Source organism: Boleophthalmus pectinirostris, unplaced genomic scaffold (assembly GCF_026225935.1).
Source record: "Boleophthalmus pectinirostris isolate CB_2022bp ecotype Guang Dong unplaced genomic scaffold, ASM2622593v1 HiC_scaffold_6, whole genome shotgun sequence".
In the NCBI taxonomy this organism is placed as follows: domain Eukaryota; kingdom Metazoa; phylum Chordata; class Actinopteri; order Gobiiformes; family Gobiidae; genus Boleophthalmus; species Boleophthalmus pectinirostris.
In genome coordinates this window covers 28,372,021-28,399,141 of record NW_026571447.1, presented here as the reverse complement: position 1 = coordinate 28,399,141, position 27,121 = coordinate 28,372,021, and the positions used below count along the sequence as shown (strand labels likewise).

Below are 27,121 nucleotides of genomic sequence, written 5' to 3'. Positions count from 1 at the left end.
AATTAAAATCTTCTGCATAAATAAACAACTTTACAACATATAAACCATAACCACTATAGAAGCACATCAGCCCATTTGGTAATATAATGCAGTTTTGCACTCAATTGTTTACGTTTTACAGAAACAAAACTTAAAACCACATGGCTCATTTGAATAAACCATAAGCGCTGAATAAAATAGCTCGCTCCTTGTGCACTGATGCAGTCAACTTCTGTCGGACTAAAGGACACGACTCAGTGGAATATGAGTATTCTCTCTGTGATGTGGAGATGTGCTGATGATGGTGAGTCTGTTCTGTGTGTATATCACATTGGCGATGGTTCATGTTAAACTTTTCAGAGATCATATGTGTGCACTTTTAGCGCAGCTCTTCATTTCACTCATGTATGGTCTCTTTATTTATGTTGGTCGCTTTATTTATGTTGGCTACTGTTGTGATGAAAAGACTGAAAAGTGTTTGTCTTTTGGATGCAAGCGCACTCAAGTTTATATTGCAGTAACCGGGATACTCCGTATACATGCCACAGTATCCCGGTTACAATATCCTGGTTTCTCATAACCGGGATACTGCCTTATTTCGGGATACTGAAACCAGGATACTGTGTATACATGCACCATGATGAAACCGGGATACTCAAAAAACCCGATCATAACCGGGATACTGATGTGCATGTAAACGCACTCAGCGATACATTTGGTAAAAGATAATACCACAGACTTCCAGCTTCATAGTCACTAGTGATTACTTTCATTTATTTTCCGTCTCTCATTCTCACACGCGGCATAAGTGTAAATATTTTTAAAAAGTGCTTTGTAAGAGGTCAAACCAGGCAGACCATGTTTTCTACCCCCAAAGGAAGTGTGGGGGAATTACACGCTGCATTCAGAAGTATGTCTCCATCGGTTCATCAGCACTTAGGTCAGTGTCAGTGGGCTGTAGCCTAACTTGTGTTAATCATGTTCAGCCTCATATCACAACACCAGACCTGCTCCTGGCCCTGGAACAGACACAAACACCGGGGCTGTTTTTGTACACGCACAAGCAGAACTGCATGATACATCACAACTAAACTGAATTATGGATGTACGCACAAAGCTAACCAGAATAGGTCCAGTTACTTAGGTATTGTAATGTTCTCATGGAAACAACAAATATCATCTATTTAAAACTCTCTCGTTGTTAGGGCTTAATGTATACAAGTATAAACATCTCAAAACTGACAAAGAATTCCTTCTTTGTCAGTACATTTGTTTATTGTTATGGAATAGTAATCATTATTAAATATTTTAGATGCAATTTAATTTGTCATCCCTCATAATCCAAACTGTCTGTCTACTTTGAACATTTAGAAAGGTTGGGAATAATGGTTTTAGACCAGAAGCTCAAAGCTGCTTTATAGTTTAAGCATTATGCATTCAGTTCACACTCGGTGAGCTCCGAGCCACAGCTGCCCTGGGGTAGACTGATGTAAGCATGGCTGCTATTCTGAGCCATCAGCTCATCTCTGCCCACCGCCAATCACACACCGCTCACCACATTCATAGTGGGTGAGGTGAAGTGTGCTGCCTAAGGGTTAAGACGGGGTATTATTAAGAAGTTGCTGATACGATACATACCTCAATACACAGGCCACGATATGATACATATCTCGATACAGTGCACTTTCGATTCAATATGGTGTATTTCAAATCAATTCAATACAGTTCAATAAAAAAACAAAGGCTAAATCATGGGTGTGATACTAAAAGTCTTTGTTAAACCATGTCTTGTGCAAAGTTAACATGAAACACAAACATTTTACTCATCAAAACAATGAATATAAAATGTGTTGCATAAATGAGTTTACTTCCTCTGAACGAGCAACAAAAATGTAGTGCTGTAACAAAATAATTTAGTAAAATAAATAAAAAAATACTCCGATACTGCCAATATATTGATACAGCAGCCTCCAATATGGATACTGCATCATCACATAAAATGATAAGGATATATTGATATTTTGATATTTTTACACAGCCCTACTAAAGGCACAACAACAATGTGCACTCGAGTCTCTGTATCCCCACTGTGGCACCTGGTACTCTTAACCGTCTCCTATCCAAGAACTAACCAGACTTCAGAAATCTGTCATTTTCAAGGTGCCATTTAAACTCATCTCTTTCATACTTCAGTCTCCTCGAAATACGACTTCTCCTGAACGTGATGTGCAGAGTGAGCCGAATCTTGATTTTAAAAATATGAAAAAACCCTTTGAATTTGAAATTTTTCCTAAATTGTTCTGCCCTCAACACGACCAGATGGGCCTTTGACGCAGTGAGTCGGTCTAAAAAGAGGCAGCTCCCAGAGGACGGAGGGAGACTAGAGCCCAGACACGGACCTCATCACCAAAAACACACTGGGGACCGAGTGTTCACACAGAACACAGACACTCACATTAGCTTTATGGGCTTATTGGGAACATTTCATTGACATTCATTTACTGTCGATCCTAACCTGAACTAGATACAGTAGATAACCTTAACTTTTTCGTCTTGCCCCAGTACAAATATGATGTACAAGCAGATCTCTAGGTCAAAATAAGTCTGATGAATGATGTCTAACTAGAAAGGTCTTTTATTGTCTTAGATTGTTGTTGGCTTTACTGTTACAGCAATGAATAATTTGGATGTTTGGAATATTTAAGACAGGGGTTTCCAACCGTTTTCCTCCAGTGAGCTCCTTTACAAAACAAAACAAAAAAAGCAAGAGAGCTGCCAATTTCAGCAGTTGCAAAGCCATGACGAGTCTTAGATTAGAAACAGTTAGATGCTTATAAAACATAAACCATTATCCATTTATCGGTGCACTAAATTAAGCATCAAAATTATACATTTACAATGGTAATTAATCATATTTTTATTGCAAACCTTACACTGGATGAAAACAATATCTAGGTAAAATAAAATGACTTAAATTAAGAACATTTTACTTTCAGTAGATTCAATTTGACAAGTAAAATTACCTACCAATGAAATAAGTGTGTCTCAATTCAGGCAACATTAGATTTAGTTTCTTATTTAAAGTGAAAAAGTTGTTGTTTTTCTTATTTTAAGTGTACCAAGATGCATTTTCATATTTTAAGATCAAAGAGTCTTGTTCCACTGGCAGATTACTTTACATGCCAAGTGAAATTTACTCATCATCATATCATCAATCATGATAAAACGTTCTTAATTCAAGTCATCTTAACTTGGCTAGATTTTGTTTTTGGCAGTGTGCAGACTAGTTCTGTTTTTCACATTATTAAAAGAGTAAAAATCAAGTGCACAACTTCACCGATACCCAACCATATCATAACTTTAAAACATCTGGCTGATCTAATCATCAAAGTTTTGCATCACAGCAGGGATCTGATTTTTGTCTACAAAAGGGAGGCAGGTCCCCGTGAATTTAATCTGAATATAGATTTTATTCCCACAATGTGATAAATATCGTCCACACACAGAGCGGGGAAATGACAGGAATCATAACTGGACCAGTCTGACCACACAGGCACAAGAACGGGAGAATATGAGAAAGGAAAACACTACAGGGAACTGCAGGGAACACCAGAGCTGATCCTGAATGACGAGAGAGAACGGAGAGAGAGAGACAGGAGGAGGTGGAGGAGGTGAGAGATGGAGGGAAGAGAGGGAGAAGAGAGAGAGGAGGAGGTGAGAGATGGAGGGAGAGCGGGAGGAGAGGGAGAGAGAGAAAGGGATTGAGAGGGGGAGTGAGAGGTGGATGGAGAGAAAGGGGACAGAGGAGGAGAGAGTGAGGAGGAGGCGGTGAGCAATGAAGGGAGAGGAAGGAGAGAGAGGAGGAGGTGAGAGAGGAAGGACAGAGAGGAGGAGGAGGTGAGAGATGGAGGGAGAGAGGGAGGAGAGAGAGAGGAGGAGGTTAGAGATGAAGGGAAAGAGGGAGGAGAGAAAGAGGAGGATGTGAACAGTGTTGGGAAGGTTACTTTTAAAATGTAATCCCCTACAGATTACAGATTACACACCCCAAAATGTAGTTTGTAACGTAATCCATTAAATTACTTAAAGTGAGTAACGTAATCTTATTACTTTGGATTACTTGATATTGTCATGTTTTTTTAAACGACATGAATGTAGCAACCACATCCTGAAAATTCTTGTTTGTTGTCTTCAAATTGTCTGAGCCCAAGTCTCCATGAATAAGAAACTGTTTGCTGTAGAGAAACAAAGACCACGAGATCTTAATATAAGAGGTTTTGTCTGTTAAAAGACAGAAACAAGATCAGCCTTTCCTTAATATTAAAAAATATTATTGATAGAGAAATTATTTTGTATATGAGATCACCTTAAATTATGTCAACCTACTGTTAGGTGTCATGTTGTTTCGACCTGGTTTAGTCCTGGTTTAGTCCTGATTTTTAGACCTGGTTTACTCCTGATTTTAGACCTGGTCTAGACCAGGTCTAGACCAGGTCTTTAGTTCTGGTTTAGTCGTGGTTTAGTCCTAGTTTAAACCTGGTTCAGTCCTGCTTTAGTCCTGGTTTAGTCCTGGATTAGTCCTGGTTTAGTCCTGATGTTAGTTCTGGTTTAGAGGCGCACAGGAGGAAGCGCGGTTTACGCGAGAAAACACGGTCCACACGCGGCGCACGAGACGTGTCCGCGCAGTAACTACGGAAGGAGACGTGGTCTGCGGGTTCTCAGGTTGATGACGATGATGAAGTGTGTGTGTGTTTGTGTGTGTTGTGTTTGTGTGTGTTTGTGTGCACGTCCACTCATGTGGCAGGTCACTATAGGACAGTAGTGCAGATATTATGAGTCTATGCAGGTTGTTTTCACCGGTGCCAGTAGCTCCGGTTTCACATTTAAGTTGTAGGCGATTTTATATTTGTTTTTTTATATATATATCTCACATCGGGAGAAGAATTTCCAAGACACAAATGCATTTTTACCAATGCACTGCTGCTTCCACTGTGTGACTGACACCGCCAACTTTAATATGACGTTTACATCGCTCTTATTGCGCGCGTTCTGTTTGGGTTTCCGGCAATGAGAGAAATTACCGAAATAAAAAAAATAAATAAAAGGGATGTAGCACAAAATGTGAAAACAGGAAAATACCGCCTTGTAATCCACTTATTTCAGCAAAGTATCTGTAATCCAATTACCACTCATTGAAACAGTAACTGTAACGGAATACAGTTACTCATAATTTGTACTCTGATTACGTAACGGCGGTACATGTAATCCGTTACTCCCCAACACTGGATGTGAAACATGGAGGGAAAGAGGGAGGAGAGAGAAGGAGAAGAGGAGGAGAAAGTGAGATGAGAAAGAGGGGAGAGAGAGAGCTATTTCTGTGGAACGAGAAAGAAAGAGAAAGAGGGAAAGAGAAAAGACAAGACAAGACAGAGAAAGACAGCAAAAAAAGATACGGAGCAAAAGAAAGGGTGAGCAAGAGAGAGACAGAGAACTCAAAGAAAAAGTCAGAGAGCACGGGAGGGTGGAGGATAGAGAGAATGAGTAAAAGAGAGAAGACAGAGAGCAAGAGCAAAGGAGAAAGGGCAAAACAGAGAGAGAGAGGGAAGACAGAGAGGTGGAGAAAGAGATAGAAAGAGAGAAGGAGAGAAAGAGAGAGAGGTGTGAAGAGAGGAGGAAGTGTCTAGAACAGTGCAGATGAGGGAGTTCACGGTTTTGGTGTGGGCGCAGGAGAGATGTTGTGACTTTGCCACGAGAAAATCTGAAAAACAGCAACTGGGAAAATACAGAGAGAATCCCACCAACACGAGAGTCTGAAGAGCAGGTTTCTAGTAATTAATGCAAATGTGGACAAATGAAGAGAGTTAAGAAAATGGCCCCGAGCTGTGCGACGCAAATAGAGCAGCATAAATGAGCATTTCCTGGAAGGACATTTTTATTTCCTGCCGAATGAATCTCACCATAATAATTCCCATATGATAAATACATTATAGGGCTGTACTCTGACGGTCCATGGTGTCTTAGTCGAGCGAAATTAGTTAGTCGAGTAATGATTTAATTTAGATCATGAAGATTTATATGGGACAACAGCAAATAGGTGAGGTTAGTGAGGGAGTTAGCTGAATATTTTGGATTTTGTGGGTATTTATATGTAGAGAAAAATCCCACACACCATCTTACTTACAAACAGCTGACTGATGAAGGTCTAGCGCCGAAATGTTGCACGGTTTGTCCTAATAAATCTCACAATTTGCAAGTCAGACAGTGTGCGGGATTTTTCTCTATGTTCTTGGGCTGCTCCCTCTCCTCCAACGCACCCGTCTCAAGTAATTGATGTGCAAAGTTTTCATTCATTTTTGAGGTATTTATATGTAAAAAAGCAGATTAAACTCATCACTCAGAGATTTAACCTGTCTTTACTTAAATGCATTGTTTCCTAGTACTTTTTCTGTGTAAATAGATATTTTTGCATAAACTTCCATGTGGGTGTATTCTTGTGAGTGCATTTCATGTTGTTATGTCCTCAAAAACATACCTGCAGTTGTGTTTTGTTGAATTCAGACAAATTTGAGCAACTTTATATTATTATTCTGTGTACATCTCCAAAGCTCAAAATGCTCCGTTCCACCTTGTGATGTCCTGGTGCGGCAGTTTTCAAGATAACAGCTCATTTTACCTTTGGCTCAGTACAGATCAGCAATTTCAGAGTTGAAAACATCCAAATGATTCTAGTGAAGGTGTATGGAGTTTAAAAATAAGTGGAGCACTTCTTGTATTACCACATGACATCACAAGGTATAACAGAGTGTTTTCTGTTTGAGAAAAGAACTCAACCAAAGACTACGTTTACATGATGACGGTCTGAACAGAAGATGCAAGAGTGGTGTCCCGTCTTCACTTTTTATTCTGCATTTAGATGAGTTTTTTTCGTGAGGAAATCTGCGTGCATACGGTGACGCAAAAGTGTGTGGAATTCAACTCGCTATGCATGCCAGGCGACATGTTTGTTTCTGTGTACTGTATGTATGTGACATAAACGTGTACACGACGTGAGCAGATCTGACCAGAGTTTTGCGTCTTGGGCAGTGTAGACGGAAATGCTACAGCATACAGGCCCTAAATATACAGGGTTTGTGTGTTAAACATGTGTGAATGAACCAAAACACAACTCCAGGAAACAACATTATAACAAAGTTCAGAAAATAGTATAATATGGGCCCTTTAAAGAGGAGTGAATCAGTTTATTTGTCTAATGCTCTGTCTGATTTAAGTGTTTGTGAGTGCCAGGTTCATCCTTGATCAATGAAAGGCTCTGAATCCTCTAAAAGTAACCAAATAACAGTGTTCACTAATGTTCAGAGTGAACTAATGCAGCAGAATATCTCCACTCAGACACTCTCCACGATTTCAGATTTGATTCATTTCCACAACAATCCAATTCAAAACGTTCAAAACAAGGTTTCATGAAAGTTTATGAGCTTGAGGGCAGACTTCACTTCCACACAAGACAAGTGAGTATAGCTTTATGGGAAAAGGAAATCACAGCATTCACTTGCAAATGTTAAACAACCTTGACATTTTACTTTTACCAGTGTATGGAATAAAAGTAGTGCACTCAAGGGAGAAATAAGTACATCTGAAAAAAGCTCAATGTAAAAGTCACTAAAGGTTGTAATGCAGGCTCCAGGCACATAAGTTTGGCTAAAACTTCAAATAGATATAGGCTAAGGAACATTTTGTTGTTATAGTAGAGCGATTTGTCCTTGGCATTTGACCCATCCTTCAGTGCTCTGGGGCAGCCTGTCAGGAGCAGTGGGCGCTCGGGGACCCATCTCCAGAAACATCTCAGACCTTAGAGATTTTTGGGTTAATGGGGGAAACCACAGTGCCTAATGAAAACCCACCCAGAGGACTGACTGGGGATGGGCATTCTATTACTAATCTGCATGAATAAACTCAACTTTACAAGATATAAACCATAACCACGAAAGAGCCACATCAGTTTGAGATTATAATGTGTTTAATTCAGCTTTGACACATTTTGTTTACTTAAAATTGCATAGCTAATTTGCATAGACTATAAGCACTGAAAAAACGGCTCGCTTCTTGTGCGCTGATGCAGTTCAGCTTCTGTTGGACTAAAGGACACAACTGGATGATGATGATGATGCTGATGGCGAGTCTGTTCTCACCATGTGTGTGTGTTGCGTTGGCGATGGTTCATGTTTTCAGAGATCAGATGTGTGCAGGTTTAGCACAGCTCTTATTTAAGTCTTTTCAGTCACTTTATTTATGTTGGTCACTTTATTTATTTTGGCTACTGTTGTGATGAAAAGACTGAAAAGTATTTGTCTTTTGGACACATTTGTGACTCAACTTTATGTTGCAGTAACCAGGATACTGTGTATACATGCACCATGACGAAGCCGGGATACTCAAAAAACCCGATCATACCCGGGACACTGATGTGCTGTAAACACACTCACTGAGTGGTACAGTGATCTCCAAGGAGCCAGAGCCCAAACGTGGGACTGTGAGGCCACAACTCCAGCGTTTGCATTGTCAGATGCAGCCTCGTCTATTTACACTACACACAGCAACCTACATTCAGTTTGTCAATTAAATATGAATGTGATCGACTAAATTTTTTAATAAATCAATTATCGATTAGTCGACTAATCATGCCCATTCCTTGTACTGACTATGCTGTGAGGTGAGAGTGCAAGCCAAGGATAATAAATAATACAATTTTACACTTATAACCATAGACCGTATATATGAGTGGACATAGCTAACGCTCTAGACGTCACGTGCCAAATAGGAAGTTCGCCCAGCGGCTCTTCCTGCTCCTTCTGACCTTGGCTCCAATTGACTTACATTGGAATCTTGTGGACCCTCTCTCTTTGTACCTGCTGCAGTGAGCCTCATCATTTTGGGCTTAAAATGTTCATATTAACCTGCTCTACATGGTCTTGAATTTTTTTTTTGCTATTTTGTTTGTCAAAAAAATCCTATTCCTAACTGAACGCTGTGGGTGACGTCACACTCGCTGAGTCCACTTCTTTTATACAGTCTATGGTTATAACAAACACAAATAAAACATCTTGAAAGCAACATCGTATCTTAGTAACAAGGATATTGAATTAAGAGTTGATGGGAAACCTAAAAACAAGAAATGTTTTAGAAGTTACATAATGTTCTTTTTAAAAATGAAAATAAAAATGAAAGCTCTGAGCTGTCACAGCGCTGACACAGCTCTGAGTCAGCACAACACAGAAGTGCCATGTTCTGCTGCACATCCTACATCTCTGTCTGTTTCCTCTCACTCTCACATCCAACAGACGAGAACCTTCAAGAACTAAGTCTGTCTCCTGTACTCACAGTGTTGGTTTGTTTTAATCTTTGACTGGATAGTTATAGATGTCTACCAAAAAGATGATGGATGGAAATAGCAAAATGTTAAAAAGAAGAAAAAAGAACAAAGTTTAAAAGGTAAAACTTTTTCTAATTAAGTGTGACATTCTTGCCCTTGGATTATATTGCTCTGCACGCTTTAATGTTTCAAATTTTCCCATTTTCTAATGTTTTCAACTTGTCTTTGAAGAGCTCCACAGTTTTTACTAGGAAAAAATCTGGTGCTTTACACTGAATCACTCCCGTCTTTAGTCTAAAGTTTAGAGGTCCACTGTGTAACTTTTTGTTTGGGGGTCCGTCACCTGCCTGTTTCTATGGACATGACATTGTTCTGCTTATAATGTTCTGCAGTAAGACATTAAACAGCTCTACCTTACATTTATTCAATTACAGCTGGATTTATAACAAAAAAACTGAACTGAAGAAGCAGCCTGGATGAGCTGCAAAACGTCTTCAACCAATCTAACTTTTGTCCAGTCGAGAAACTGAATTTTCTCCTCGCCAACTAAAAAATACCTAGAAAAACAGACATTCATTCACAGATCTGACCTGTAATTTGGTCTGGTTTGGTCTCCATGAAGATAGAAAGGTTTAATGCTATACTGTGAAACATTCCAGACAAAACAATAACATCTCCATGAAGAAAAACATTTGACGGTCCCAAGTCGGGCTGCTCGATTATGGAATAAATCATTATCACGATTATTTTGGTCAATTTTGAAATCACAATTATTCAAACGATAATTTTTTAGTTACACAATGCATTTATTCAACATTTATCTCTCAAAAAATACTTTGTTATTTATTATTTACACAAAACTTTCAAATTGACAACAAATATAAGCTACAAATATGTACCTTAGAACAGTTTTGTGATGTATAAAACATAAAATGAATAAATAAAATATACTTTGAACATGAAATAAGGCATAGAAAAAACATAAATGTATCCAAAATAAACTATATATCCAGCTGTTCTTCAATCTCTATATTTAAAAAAACAAAATAAATATGCTTAATTGCACAGCCTTAGTCCCTCACTATGGACACATCGGATCAAGAACAGCCTTTGGGTTTATTTCTGACTGGTTTTCGTTGTAGGATCTGGCAAACTGAGAGGAGCACAGCAGTACAGCAGTGGTTATTAGTGCTGACAAAAAATAAAAAATAAAGTAAAAATGTGGAGCTGAAAATGACAGTAGATTATCGTGCTGGTATTGAGAGAACAGAATTCGAAATGTAACTATTGAGGCCGCGGATGACTGTACTCAAGCTGGATTGTTTTGTTTTTATTTCATGAATGCATTTGTTGGAGGCTATCCCTTGACAGATTAGCGGAGGCAGAGGAGAGAGAGGGATGGAGAGAGGGAGAGATTGTGTGCGAGAGAGAGAAAAGGAGAGAGCTGTGGGAGAGCAGAGGGCACAGGAGAGGACAGGCAAAGTGACAGGACACAGGGCCAGTGGAGGCAGTGCATGTGCCGCAGTCACACTCACACCAGGCTGACTGCTGAGGAGTCATGGGAGAACACGAAACCTGGGGAATCCAAATAAGATGTGACAATGTGAAAATAACCAAGGGCAAACACCTTCCTCCAATGTTAAACTCTAAAATGGCTGCCTTTCTTAGATATATATTATTGATTACACTATAAAAATAAGGTTACATGAGTAAAAACAGTTTTTCTGAAAATTAAAGGGCCCGTATTATGCAATTTTTGATCTATGTTATAATGTTGGTTTCCTCAGGGTTAAAAACAGTGTTTACCTGTTTGTGTTTTGTTTCATTCACATGTTTAACACACAAACCCTGCATATTTAGGTTGAGTTCTTCTCTCAGATGGAAAACACCTCGTAATGCCATGTGGTAATATAGGAATTCAATTCAGTTCAGGTTTACTTGTATAGCAAAATTAAAACAACTTTAGCTGACCAAAGTGCGTCACATACAAGTTAACAAAATAGAAGAAATACTTACATATACATATATACAGATAACATGTGAAAACTACAATAAAAACACCAAGATAACCTGACTAGCTCACACTAAATGCCGGGGAGAAGAGGTGAGTCTTCAGTCTAGTCTTAAACTGTGTTACAGACTGAGAGGATCTGACAGGAAGAGGAAGGTTGTTCCACAGTCTGGGCGCTGCCACAGAAAAGGCTCTGTCACCTCCCATCTTGAGCCTAGTTTTGGGCACGACCAACAGGACCAACTGATCTCAGGGCTCTGGGCAGAGTACAGGACTGCAGTAATTCCCTCAAATAGACTGGACCTACACAGTGCAAACATTTGAAAACAATAACATTTTAAATTGTACCCTATATAAGACAGGGAGCCAGTGCAGGTCACACAGCACAGGTGTGATGTGTTCTTGTCTCTTAGTATTTGTCAGCAGACAAGCTGCAGCATTCTGGACATGTTGTAAGCACCGCAGGGAGCGCTGGTCCAGCCCTACATACAAAGAATTGCAATAGTCCAGGCACGATGTTACAAAAGCATGGATAGCTTTTTCGAACTCCGCCTGTGGGAAGTAGGGCTTTATTTTAGCAAGGTGTTCAACTGAAAGAAGCTGGACTTTATCACAGTGTTAATGAAGGAGGCGCTCCACTGTGTTTTAAAGGTTGTATGGAGGGTTTTTTTTTTTGTTTCAAATTGTCAATGGAAGTTCAAACTAGCATTATAGAGATGCAGCAGCCTTGTAATTATGATGACCAAAAAAAAAAGAATGAAAATCCATCAACAATAGATAACAAGACTAACAAAACAGCCACTTCACAAGAGGATGTACCAACACAGACCTCAGTCTGCTGTACATCCCCATCTAAGAGCCACAGGACACTCTTTTGAGGTTAGTGAGGTACAGATCTTGGTTTGAGAGGGGAGTTAAAGAAGCAATTTTTGTTAAGAAAGAGAATCATCCTCTAAACAGAAATGGAGGCCTCACAACACCATCTATCTCCTATTTACAACTCCATCGTCAAATCTAAACAAACCTAAATCAAAATAAACAAGAGAACAATAGGTGTAGCCAGGACAGGTCCAGAAGTGTGAAAGCACCCGTTATGGCCCAGAATGGTTATGGTAATAAGACCCCACACTCAGTGCAAGTTCAATAGGCCTAACTAACTAACAGAAACTGTAGATGTGATAGTTTCAGAGTAGTTTTATTGTAGTTAGCTCCTTCTTTCAGGCAGATATAAGGCAGTGTCCACCAGAATTTAACCAGAACTCAAGAAACAGCTTTGATGAGCTGCAGAAAGTATTCGACCAAATAAACTTTTGTCCAGTCAACAAATTGAATTTCTCCTTTGCCAAGACACTGTTTATTCAACCAACAGAGCGGTTCTGAGCGGCTTTTTCCAACTGTAGCTTCGCAGTCTCAGTTAGCACAAAGCTTGCGATGGTGGACAAGAATCCACTACCAGTTAGCCGCAAAAGAAAGTCTGTTTTTGAGGTCGCTGAAAGAAGAGGAGAAGGGAAGAGGAGCGAAGCTAAGGTGATTCTTAAGGATGTGTTCCAGCGATGGAGTGACTGAAGCACACAAAGGGTCTAAAGACTGATGCGCTGGTCGCTAAATTACTTCTGGACAGGTAACTTCAACAGCAATTCTGAACGCACACCGGCTGTAAACAAGCATGATTTCTAGCGTAAGGAGGAGGTGGGAGGAGGCGTTTCTTCTTAGGGAGCTGTGAAAGAGGAGGGGTGGTGGTGTCACTCATGAAAAAGGACAAACAGCCACTGTATTTCTTCTTCCTTGGAAAATCCTCTATACAACCTTTAAACTCCACACACCTTCATCTAGTGCAGTCATTCAGATAGTTTCAGCCCTGGAATTGCCAATCTCTGCTGAACTAAAAGTAGAAGAAGCTGTTAACTTCAAGGACATAAAAACATTATAACATGGCTTAAAGCTCACAAGAGTCAGTTTGGCATAATATAGACTTTTAATCTTTTATTTTTAATTTGACTTATTAATGATTGAAATGGCAGGAGACAACATTATTAATTCTGAATTGGCAAACACCACATCAGAAAAAAAAACACATAAAAGCTACTCAATGTGGAATCTTGAGTTGTTTTTCTTACTAATTTATATTAATGAACTAAACGAAACTTAGAAAATGAATTCGCCAATGGAACTTGAACAATACATGTGCAATTTTCAGACTCAAATGGTAAGCAGTGCACTGAAACAAGTCAAATAATCTCCAGTTAATACATGCAACTAAAGTAGTCAAAATGACTAAAAACTGTACATGTATTTCAGTAATCTCAAAAACAAGTAACTAATCATCATCATTATTTTCTCTACTGAACAATGACTGGCTGTCTTACCAATTTTACCACCAATTTCAGAATAATCTAACAGCTCAGAGTGTGAGGAATCAGGAACAATGGAGAGAATGAGACAAAAATCAACCAATAACAGGAGGAGTCCAAACCAGATGTGACAGTGGGCAGCACATCTCTCTCTATCAAACCTTCATCTAACACAAAAGACGGAGAGGACTAGGGCTGTGTGATTATGGAAAGAAAATACAACTGATATTTGAACAAGTATTGTGAATGTGATTAGAATTGTGATTTAAAAGTACAAAAATAAATCAAAGTAGTATTCTGTTCAGAGTGCACTCTCTGAACTCATGAAATAATGATACATTGCTCTTGCAGAAGATATCTATAGTCTAAATAATCAGACTTTGTGATTTAATGATTTCACCGATGAATAGGCGTGTTTTTTTCAGTGTATTCAGTGTTGTTAGCTCGTCCCTTCAGGCAGACTTAAGGCAGTGTCCACCAGCAATCTGAGCAGAAGTTGCTTGGATGAGCTGCAAAAGATCTTCACTTTAAAACTTTTGTCCAGCTGACAGAGTTGAATTTTCTTTTGCAATAATTTCACCAAGTCAAAATTGTGATTTCAATGTGATTGCGTTATGGAGGATTATGCAGCCCTAGTGAACGTCTGCAGCAAACTCCACAGAGAATGGCTCCACCTAGTTTGGGAACTGAACCTGAGACCTGACATGGCCAGATAGGGGTGTACATGCAATAAGTGAAAAAACATCATTACCCTTTATTTATTTATGGCGTATGTGCTCTTAGTACAGACTTCCCACTCTTTTTCACTGACAAAATGTGAAAACTTTTTCATGACTTTGTCATGACCTAAAGTGAATTTTACATGACTTTACGGCACCCTACATGTGTAGAATTGAGCAGACTTTTAGGGCTAAATATTAGGGATGTAAGAATAACCAAAATATCGTGATACCGTATCGTCAAAAGTCTCACAATAATATTGTCACAATATATCGAATTACAAGTCCCTTTGCTTAAACGCATGAGTTTACAGTAGCAACAGCTTACAAACATCGTTAACTACATATCCCATGTTTCACTTCAGTGCAGACAACATGAAGAGATGCGTTTTTTACTTGAATTTTAGTGATTATGATGGAAACAATTCACACTAAAAACTTGTCAAGGTATTTTAAAAGCAAAAAAGTGTCCTATCTACAATTATATTAGCCTCTCCAAAATATTGCAATAAATATTGTACCGTGAGATGCATATTGTGATAATATTGTAACGAGAGATTTGGATATCATTACATCCCTATTAAATATGAAATTTTAACCCTTTCCACTCACCTTATGGTAAGGGATTATAGTTAACATTCAAAATACTGTCAGTGTATCTATTGTTATCTCTTTTAAACAGAAGGCGCATACCTTCGGAAATAATCATAATAGCCTAATGATAATTCAACAGAACACTGTAGATGCATGAAAGAGATACTAAAATTAAATCACTTTTCCAAAACTTTCATTGAATTTGCTAAATTCCATGACTTTTCCAGGATTTCCATGACCTTAAGAACCCTGTTAGTAGTAATATAGCTTTTATCTTTTTTTTTTTTTTTTTTTTTTGCAACAGTTCGACAGACAGTTCACTGTGATTGGTTAAACCTGCCTGTCAATCAAACAAACTATTATTTATCTATCTGTTTGTGTTTACGTCCGAGCATAGAGCTGCACTAAAAATATAACACTGTGAAATCACTTACCCAAGGCCTATGAAAATCCCAGAGTATTAGAAGACAAATGTTCTAACAGAGGCACTGAAATGAAAGTGACATTTATGATAGGAACTGCAGGGGCTGTGGTGATCCCCGGGCTCTGTGTAGTTTGGACATCTCAGAACTAAACTTTAAATTCAATCAGCGAGCGGGGGAAAGAGGAGGAAGCACTAACGCGATTACAACAAATAAGCAGCGTGAGAAAACCATTAACAGTGAAAAACAAAAAAGTATTGAGAATTAAGACAAAGGCATGTAACAATAGGAAGGAAGAGGCACACTGCAAAACATAATATTTATATGTGTTTTGTTTTTGACAGGTTATGGGGTGATTTTACTTGGATGTACTAATAATAACATGACATTTCTGGCTAAAACAATATTTGAACCCAGCAGAAGTCAGATAGTTTATCACATGACCAAATAAGGGCAGTGAAAGTTCAGGTGAATACTTAAATACAGAGTCCAGTACGGGTCCATTTTTGGAAACCCGCACCCGGGCAGTACAGCACCACACCCGCCCATTAACTCACGATTAGATCAAAGGTTAATCCGCACCCACCCGGACCCCTTTAACATTACACCCCTTACCTGTGATAAATCTGGGTCAGCCCATTAGTCCGACAGCCCAGTAGTTCAAAACTAAACCAGGACTGAACCTACCTCGTGTCATTAGCGGATTATAAATATATACACGCCGCAACCGCAGAGCCGATCGCCAGGGCTACACCAGGACTGGACCAGGACTTTACCAGGACTAAACCAGATCTAAATCAGGACACAACCAGGACTAAACTAGGTCTAAACCAGGATTTAACCTGGTCTAAAACAGGACTTAACCAGGTCTAAACCAAGACTTAAGCAGGTCTAAAACCAGACTACCCCAGGACTGGACCAGGACTGAACCAAGACTGAACCAGGAGTGAACCAGGACTGAACCAGAATTTAACCAGGTCTAAACCAAGACTTAACTAGGTCCAAATCAGGACTAAACCAGGAGCGCAGCCATCATCAAAACCATCATCACCTTCACTGATGGTTTTACTTAATTAATACACTAAAGTCTCTCTCTCAGCCTGGTCTGCCCTCGTTCCAGGATAAAAACGGGAAATGACACTTGTTTGGACGTCCTGACACTTGTCAAGTATTTTTCTCCCATTCGTCGTTCATTTGATTCACCTGACCCGCTCGTGTGTAATCACTACCTGCCCACAAACCCACCTGTTTCAGCTATTATTTGCGGGTATTCGACCTGGTGCAGGATTCTGGGTGCATAACTTTTCTGGTGGAAGGTCCGTCAAACGCTTTTTTTCTATTGGGTTGTTATTGCTCTGTCTGGAATGTTTCACAGTATGGTATTACACCTTTCTATCTTCATGTAAACCAAGTTACAGGTCAGATCTGTGGAGAGGCAGCCCAAGTCACTGTCAGAATGCCTGTTGAGCTATAAAACCACCTGTAATTAAATAAATGTAAGGCAGAGCTGTGAGTCATACTGTATTACACTCCAGGCAAAGCGTGACATATCCGTAGAAACAAGAAGGTGACAGACCCCTAACCAAAAAGTTACACAGTGCACCTTTAAGCCAGAGAGAAAAGCATCTTCCTTATACACACATGTTCAAAGTGCTTCCCTCTGCTCTTTTTCCAAAACCCCATAAAGGACTTTTATAATATTTCCAGCTCAGTGCCTCTGACCTTTTTGACCGCTTTTTTACTCTATCACAAGTAAGTTTTTATACTACAAGCACGGCCATCTTCACTGTCTGTTAGCTTTTGAGCTTTGTCCTTGAGGAGCAACTGTTCTGGACTTTTAAGTAAGAAAAAAAAACACTCACTTCTTCTGTGTTTCCATACAAAATAGTGAATATTTCTGCCAAGCACCATAGGTTTGTGGAGACGCTTCACTTTTGGCATTGACCCCCAACCCACGATGCTGTGATTAGTATTATATTGGCGAAGTTGCAGTGCAAAATACCAATAATTTATCTTGAAAAATAAATAAAAAAAACACCAGTGAAGTAATAAGAAATCTCATGTTGAAGCAAATCAGAATTTTTCTCATGCAACTTGTTTCATGACATTTCAGACTCGTTAAAAAATTCACTTTGAAAAAAAAAAAAAAAGAAAAAAAGAGGGCTACAATTTTTCTTTTTTTTTCGACGTGCAATTCCACTTTCAACACTCGCAGATAATTTAGCCCGAAATAAGAAGCACTGTGTTGAAACAAGCCCAAAGTATTTTCAAACTGTCTGGGAAATCATCTTAAAATAACTTCGAGGATGGAGGATTCAAGCCATTTTATCGGATTCAACAGCTTTTTTACAGGGCTATAATATCTCTGTCATCCTGCCATCTGTCCATATATTTCCTTCATACACAGAATCAACTCAAGCTAATATCCTGCTATTCTCTACGAGTGTTATAATCTGGGGCCGGGATCTACGCTGTACAACGCTTTTGACTCACATCTCTGCTCTTGTTTTTGTCATTCGTATTGATCTATTCATGCAAATGGGTTCACAAACAGGACTTGGTGCCAGCAGGCATGTAATAAATAATGAAAAGTAAAATGCAAATAATGTGCTTTTGTTTTTCCCATATGGATACTATAAAGATTAGTATGGTGATATCTGTGGGTTATCAAATAGAGCTGGATGCAAGGACACAGCAGAATGTATATATGCTTTTGTTTTTGTTTTTAAATAATATAATAGTAAGGAGCAGTCAGTGTCATTAAGTTAGGATGTGCACAGTTTTCCAATGGATTTAAAACTGAAATGGTTTAGGCAGAAGATAAAACTTGCCTAATCTTTTTTATATTAACAACAGGGCTGCACGATTTTGGAAAAATATGTGACAGTGATGTTTTCTGGACAAGGGACGGAGATTTATGTCTTAATAATAGGATTTTGGTCAGAGTTCATATTTTAAACATCCAAAAGAATTGACAAAAAGACTGAATTATGAACTGAATATGAATTTTGTCACTGAGGAAATGACTGTACTTAAAAAATTATAAATTTTGCGATTTGTTAATTGTTTTCAGTCAAGTTATGATTTTGATTTGATTGGGGATAATCTTGCAGCCCTAATTCATAACTAGTAAACATTCATATTGACAAGATATAAAATTCAAATTAGCTATAAATTTTTACCCTTTTAAAACAGAAAAGAATAGATAGATAGAGTTTTGTTAATAGTTAAAGGTGCTACTTGGTTGAGAGGTGTTCTTAATACGGATGTGACGATATCCAAATCTCTTGATACGATATTATCACGATATGCATCTCACGGTACGATATTTATTGCGATATTTTGAAGAGGCTGATATAATGGTAGATAAGATACTTTTTTGCTTTTAAAATACCTTGACAAGATTTTGGTGTGAATTATTACTGTCATAATCCCAAGAATTAAAGTAAAAAAATATTTCTTCATGTTGTCTGCGCTGAAATGAATCCTGGGATATGTAGTTCCCGATGTTTAATAGCTATTGCTACGATAAAACAATGCATTTAAGCAAAGGATTTTGTAGTTCGATATATTGTGAGACGATACGATATCACGATATTTCAGTTATTGTTACGTCCCTAATTCTTAATGCTCAAAAATACCTTGAATAACATACTTTGAGCAGGATTGCCTTTCCACAGATCAGACCTGGACTTAGTCTTGTGGTGTCACCTACTTGGCTGTAAAGAAATTAGTGCCATATTATATTTATTGCACATTACGTCACAATAAAATGTAAATTGCAAGCTAAATCAAGTTAAAACATGAAAAATAAAACTTGTTCATGTTAAATGTTTTACAGAAATCTCATGCTTTTCCTGAGCTGCTTCTACAATCACTATGTACTGGGGCAGGGCACACTTTGCTTAGATATATGGAATAATCAGAATAACATTAAACATATCTATAGGGCTTTTTTTTTTACATAACTTACATGGTGCTCTTTAATTGATAAAGATAAAAAGGAAGAAGGAAAAATAAATAAATCTGCTACATGGATGATTCCAGAGCTCATCTCCCATAATGCATTGTATTATAATGGTGCCTGCAGGCGAGGTGTTTGCCCTGCAGCATTTAATAAAGAGAAATCATCTACAGACGAATACACAGTTTGTATTTGATCACATCTCCCTTAGAAACTACTTAAGATACATGGGGTTACAGGAGAAGGCATTTGTTATGTTTAAATAATTAAAATTGTAATTTAATGCACTAATTGTATTAAATTAATAACACACATTTTAATTGAATTTTTGTTCACTCATGGACTATAAATTAACTACAGGTTTTGGAGGCACAAAGCTGTATTTTTGCCTTCTAAAATGTGAGCAAAGTGCAGAGATGAATTGAATTGAAAGGACTATAAATCCGCTGTGTTCTGCACTCCTCATTCTTTTGTTTATCGTTCGACTCTTGTATTAAAGAACATTTCAATCTGTTTTAAGTCTCTTTTGATTCAGCCACAACAACCATCTGTTTTTTATTCCACAGAGACACCGGCGCAGGAACACTTCGACCGGCCCAAAGAAATCAATGATGAGTATGATTTTAATGCTAATAGGAAATTCAACACGCTGCATTCCAATATCACATCAGTAAACATCCAATTTTGTCCTGTTACATGGTTTTTCAGTATCACTAAAATGAGTCTCACCTCTTTACCACTAATTAGTAATACTATATTACTATTACTATACTATAATACTATATATTAATACTTTTTTAATCCATTTGTTGGTGAAATATATATATATATATTTTTTTACAAGCAAAATCTAACATGACGACACGCATGCATGGCTCAATCTTCAAGTGTTATTTGACACAACAAGGAAAGGTCTATCTCCCAAGAGCTGCTTTTATAATGTATATCTCTATACCGGACAAGATATGACATGACAAGACATGAAGAAATGGGTACAGCCCCTTCAGTGCTCCCCCATAGTCTAAGTGAAATTAAATGTCATGTTTAGACGACTGTGCCCCATGTATTGAGCTATGGATTGTTGGAAAACATATTGTTCATCCCTAATGTAATGTACAGTTGTTTAAAGCTTACAGCAGTTGTGGGCTGAAATACCCATAATTTGTCCCTATCCCTCCCGATCCTCTCAGCCTATTGTACCGAGATTTTGGTTAAATCCCTGCCTCCCTCAGTCACCTCCCCCACCTGCTCGCTGCATTTGTTTCCCTCCCAAACAGTCACCGCATGCTCTGAACACTCCAAACTTAATTTAATCAAAAGGAATTATTTCTCAAAGAGATTAACAGAAGACCATTTTATCTCTCTCATCTCACTCTCCACCCTCTGGTTCAGCCTCTCCCTCTCGCTCTCCTCTCCATTTCCTCTTTCTTTCTGTCCCTCTCTCTCCCTTCTTCTATCATTCCCTCCCTCTGACCCTAAGCCTGTCACAATAATTACTATATCGACTTATTGTTCAACATATGAAAGCTGGAACTATATTTTTGGGAGCTCAATATTTATCACATGTACATTTTCTGTGGGACATTTTTTTGTTATTTTTTGGTTGAATAAGTCACTTTTATGACTCATTACTGATGCAAACCAAGTAATGGAGTTTCATTCTGCTATTTAATTACTGCAGCTCATGTTTTTTTTTAATAATATTGTACATTTAGAGTAGTTTTTTTGTGGATTAAAAAAGCTCTTGGGCTTTCAGGGGCATAAATTAATTTCAATATTATAGTTGATCGTCAATATTTACTTCAGAAATATAATCGTGAGGGTTACTAACGCCTTCTCTATCTCTATCTCTATCTCTATCTCTATCTCTATCTCTATCTCTGTCTTCCTTCCTTTCAGTCTCCCTCTCACTTCCCCTCCCTCTCTCCCCCTCTTCTCTCTCTATCTCTCTTTACCTCTCTCTCAGCACCCTCCTCCCCCTCTCTTACAGTAGCTCCCCTCAGCCTGTACTTGTGCTTTGAGCATTAGCGTAGTCCGTCACGTGTGAGTGTGGGTGGATGACTGACTCCAGCGTGGCATCAAACTTGGCTCTCTTTTATCAATGAAACTCAAGAACGCGGAGGGTTTTCAATAGCTCTCAGAAGTGTGTGGTAAAAATCACAAGTGTGAATAAGATGGGATAATTTGCACGAATCAGTTCATTTTAAGTTAAGCTGCAGAACGATTTTGAAGGTTACCTCCCTAATGCAACAACTGTGAAGCATTATTTTCAAAGCAAGGCTGGAGGATATGACAAAAAATGAGTCACGAGTTTTTGTTTTGTGTTGGCTGATTGAGATCAACTCCATTTTTTTCATATTAAGACAAAATCATGTGTTTTTCTATATTTAAGTTTATCCGCATAGATACTATAAGCAGTTAGTGCCATTTAACAGAAGAAAAAAAACTAAACTTATCTCCAAGCCACATGCTATTACTGCTATAAAACATTGATAGACAGTGGTAATTAAAAAGTACCAAGCAGTCTATCATAATCTGCCCAGTTTAATCTTCATTTAACATTTGGTTAATTGCACAGCACTAATACGAGCAGTCACCTCCTCAGTTCAATTAGGAGGAACCTATGATCCTGGCCACAGCACAAAAGAAGACACTGCCAGTAGTCAGAATTTGATAAACTACTTCTGTGGCTACAGCTGCCCTTGGGTCAGACTGACGGACGAGTGGCTGCCAGTTGGTGGCTCCAGTCCATATGAGCTTCTGTTGACCGCTAATTAGGAATGCATCATATCAATACTGGCATTGAATATCAGCTCTGGTCCTGGAAAATTAACTCAGATTTTTACAGCCTAAAAAAACAGAAGTGTCATTTTAAATGGTTTGCAGTGGTCCCAAGTTATTCCTCACTTACATTACACATAAAAGCATAATTCACCAAGATGAGTTTATAAGCTCTTTTCACAACTTTCAGAGACCTTGGCGGAGTTTGTGTGACAGTAAAGCTGACAACAACTAGCATGTTAAAGCACACTTCCTGATTATCAACAGTAAAACGCTTTTAATTAACTGCAGACAGAACTCAGCAGACATATTCTGATGGTAAGAGCTGCTTATACAATATACTATCTGTGCAAGACAAGTTTTGCTCAAACAAAGGGAGAAAAAATCTGAGCTGAAAAAGCTGGACTGATGCATCTCTATTACCAATCACTTACACATCCCATTCATGCATAGTTAAGGGGAATGTCTTGCACAATGACACAACAGTTTGGTCTAAGCTGACTTCAGAAAACCTCCCTCAAAAGAGAAAAGAATTGGTTTGAGAGGGGAGTTAAAAATGCTATTTTTGTTTTTTGTTAAGAAAGACAATCCTTCCTTGAAGAGAAATGGAAGCCTCAGAGATCATTCGTCTCCCATCTACAACTCCATCCTCAAAACTAAAATAAGGAGAACAATAGGGAAAGCCAGGTCAGGGCCAGAGGAGTGAAAACACACTTTATGGCCCTGAATGATTATGCTAAGATGACCCCACACTCAGTACAGATGAATAGGCCTAGATAACAAACAGACACTGAAAACAAATGTGTAAGTTTCAGAGTAGTTTCAGTGTAGTTGGCTCCTCCCTGCAGGCAGATATAAGGAAGTGTCCACCAGCGAAATGTTTTTGTCCAGTTGACAAATTGAATTTCTCCTTTGCCAACCCCCTCAAAAGCACATAGAATATCCCACCCAGTAACAAGTGCCAGTGTGAACAGATCTGCTACTGTAATCAATTCACGTGTCAATAATGCAAAGTCTAAAGGGTGTAATAATGGGTAAACAAGTGTAACCTGCTGTACCTTTTGGGTTTTTAAGTAAATCTTTAATCAACGAATGCCCTTTATTTTTCAAAATGTCACCTGTACACCGTTAAGGTCCTGAGCTCTCAATATCAAGTCAATTGCTTTATGGTAATGCACTGCTACCACATATTACAGAATTAATACCTGCTTATTGGCTCCTGTGTGACAAAGAATAAGCGACTGCAGCTCCCTATTGATCCGACTCTGGCTGTACGTACAATCCCCTGCTCACAGCCAAGGCTAAAGCTTTAATAGACATTTCCAACATCAAAGCGCTACCATGTGATGTAATGAGAAAAGCCACAACATTGAACTAATACAGAATGGAAGCGGAGGGCGGGAGGGGAGCGAGGGTTGGTAATAGTCAGTATGGGGGCATTCATAGGGTGCAAGGCTCCCATAAATAGTCAATGCACATCGATTGTAAATGGCCACAGACGGAAACCTCATCTAAACAACCATGGTAGCGTTATATCAATGTGATGACAAACTGCAAAACAGATATCATGAGGAGTGAAAGCATTTCTGATTGATTGGTGGAGCTGGACAAGAAGCTCTGTGTGTTGACGTATTGATGTTATGTGTGTGTGTGTGTGTGTGTGTCTAACTTGTGGAGTGTAACTACTCAATGTAAAGCCCACGTGCCTTGTCTGTCCTGGTTAGGCCCTCATTAATGCTATTAATTGGTTGGAGTTAGATTGCACCTGGGTTCATGGGCCTATGTAAAGACTCGCCACAGGAAATGTTTTCAGGCTTTTACACACAGTAGAGACAGAATAAATAAAGTGCACAGTTGCAGATGCATCAATACAACCTTTTCAGTTCTGATAACAATACTCATACAGTAAAGAATTTAAAGGAGCACTGTGTACATTTTCTGGTCCACTTGTCTTGTCATGGAGATATCATCGTTGAGGTTGGGGTGTCTCAATTAATTAATACTTAGATTACCATATCAAAGCTTCTATTAACTTGGTGCACTTCAAAAAACAATTTAAAAATCTAATCTTACAGAAATACCTAGAAAACTAGATATATTTTCTTCACAAGTAAACTACGACTATTGGCTGGCACATGCTTTTCTTTGACATTGCTTTTTGTTTTGGTGCCATTGTGGACAATAACTTTTGTACTTTCTTTGTCATTGTTATTGGTTTGTGCACCATAAAATAAAATAAAACTGGCATCTTTAAAAAAGTGAAATTAAGAATGTATTTCTGTTAGAAGGGTTAGTATATGGAACAATCTGAGATGATTTTAAAGAGTATAAAGCATTATGTTTTGAAAGATATAGAGCTCTGGAATTAATGAATTATGCATTAAATTTGTTTGTTTTAATTTATATTTTGTCTTTTATATATACAGTAAGTGAAATTGTAAAAGGAAACTTACTGTTCATACGATGCCTTTCTTTCTTGGAATTCTGTCATTGTTTAATAGGGTTTGGCATTATAAGAATGTTTTACTTTAGCCTAAAACCTTTCAGTCATGATCCATGGGTTTGTAGTCTATGTGTTGTTTTGTGTTGGTAGTGCTGCAAAATGACCGAACAAAAAACTACTACTACTACTACTACTAAATACTGTGGAACATTCTGAGCAAAGCAATACCATTTCTAGGGTGACAAGTGGGTGGCAAACCCTCAGCTAGAAAAATTACAAAGTTAACCTTGGGTCTAAACTGGGACTAAACCAAGAACTCAAGCTGGACTAAACCGGGACTATAACAGGACCAAACCAAGTCTACATCAGGACTAAACTGGGTTCATACTGGGACCGAAATAGGATGACCGCAAGATGATATAAACTGAAACCTATCCAAAGAAGAAAGCAAATATTTTCCTTAAAAATTGATTAAAATGTATTTATAATTTGATCTTCAAGCAAAGATGAGCCCACTATGTAGAAATAAAAGTTAAATTATTATGAAACAGGACAAGAACAATCAGTATAGTCTTGCATTACGAGAATGGCCAAGCCATAAGCCTGATATTCTTATAAATTCAAATTACATTTTGAGTACATTTTCTGGAAAATGTTCTGTTCTCTGAGCCCTTTGGCAAGTCCCTGCATACGTAACCAGTGTTGATGGAGTTAATATCTGATGTGACCTTCCAGTGCCATGTGCCTGATGGGCCTGTGATGCTGACGTTACAGGAACATCTTTACAGTCGTTGCTTCGGGTAAATTTCACCATAGAAACAGTCATCATATTTGTCAGTCCTCGTGTATGACGTCATAAGTGTGTGCCCACAGCAATATTTACACATGATTTTATTTGAGCCAACAGTGCTGCTAGAACTTTCTGAAAACAACAAAACATAGAACAAGTTAATACTACTACTGTACTATTGTTGTTGAATTGGTAAAATACTAAATAATACACTCTAAATTGGAAGATCCTGGCTCAAAGGTCGGTCTGTCAATGATAATAACTATATGGACTTATTGTTCAATATATGAAAGCTGGAGCAATATATTTTTAAGATCAATATTCATTGGGGCAGCAGTAGCTCAGTTGGTAGAGCATTCGCCCACTGATCTAAAGGTTGGCGGTTTGATTCCAGCTCTCAACATAAACATCATAAGTTGAGCGGTCAGATCCACTAACCCACAGGTTGGCTGGTGTGATTCCAGCTCCCACAGATGAATGCTGTCGTTGTGTCCTTGGGCAAGACACTTAACCCACCTTGCCCACAGTGTCTGCGTACACTGGTGTGTGAATGTGTGTGTGAATGGGTGAATGGCTCCTTGTTGTAAAGCGCTTTGAGTGCCTTGAAGGTGGAAAAGCGCTATAGAAAAATGTGACCATTTATCATTGTGTGTACAATTTATTTGAAACAGTAGGTAGATTTTTGCCATTTTTAAGGTGTAGGGGGTAGAATAAATAAATAATTTCTATGGCTAATTATTGGTTCCTTCTGCTACTTCCTTCTACCATTTGTTGCAGCTTATGTCTTTTGATGATAGAGCTAAAAGTTGTTTTACTGGCATTATCTTGCTTTGTGACAGTGGCATAAAGTAGTTTCAATACCATTTATTGCAAAGTTTCTCAGTAGCAACATCCTGTGCTTCAAAAAGTGTTACTGTGACAGGCCTACTCAAGTGTCCCTAAGTGCAGCACTGAACTTGTCCACTGCTACTGATTGGTTGCCTCTTCTGCACTGGGTGAAGGATGGGTCAAATGCAGAGGACAGATCTACCTACTGGGATCAATAAAGTCTACAAACAACAACAAAAAAATTACATCTCCCTGCCTAATCTTTCATATCTCATATCATGTTGGATCTTACTATTCATTGATTTTAGTTAGTTTAGTTTATTTTAAAAGCATTGATAAGACATAAGTGAAAAAAATAAGATGTAAAAGTGCTTAGAACAGTTATTTCTTCATGTAATCTGCACTGAAACAAAGCAAAGGATCATGGTCCATGTAGTTCCCTCTGTTTTTTTAGCTATTACTGCACTATTCATTTAAGCAGAGACTTGATATTTCAGTTATTATTAAATCCCTAGTTTCAGTTTCCTGATTAAGGGACATTTTGAGGACTTTTCGCTATTCATCATTCATTGATTTGAATTGGTAATTTCTGTGGCAACAATGCAATATTTACATCACTCTGAAATCCATGAATACAGCCAAGGGACAGCCTCTAGCTACAATTTTGCCTTTGCTTTATGTTTTGATTCAAAGCCAAAAAATAACTCAGATTAATTTTGTAATAAATCATAACAGGAACTTTATATATAGGTCCACTATATTTTTACGGTCAGAACCTAATGAAATGCAGTGACTATTTATTAAATTGCAAAGTTTTGACAGCACAACAGGACAGAACTTGTTCGGTAAAAACAACAGAGCTTACAAATATG

The 27,121-nt window shown here is 38.3% G+C and overlaps 1 protein-coding gene across 2 annotated transcripts in view; it reads right to left on the bottom strand.

The window, feature by feature from the left end:
* kcnn3 (potassium intermediate/small conductance calcium-activated channel, subfamily N, member 3) overlaps positions 1-27,121 on the bottom strand; it is a 114,206-nt gene that overhangs the window by 62,751 nt on the left and 24,334 nt on the right. The gene's annotated exons all lie outside the window — the stretch shown is intronic.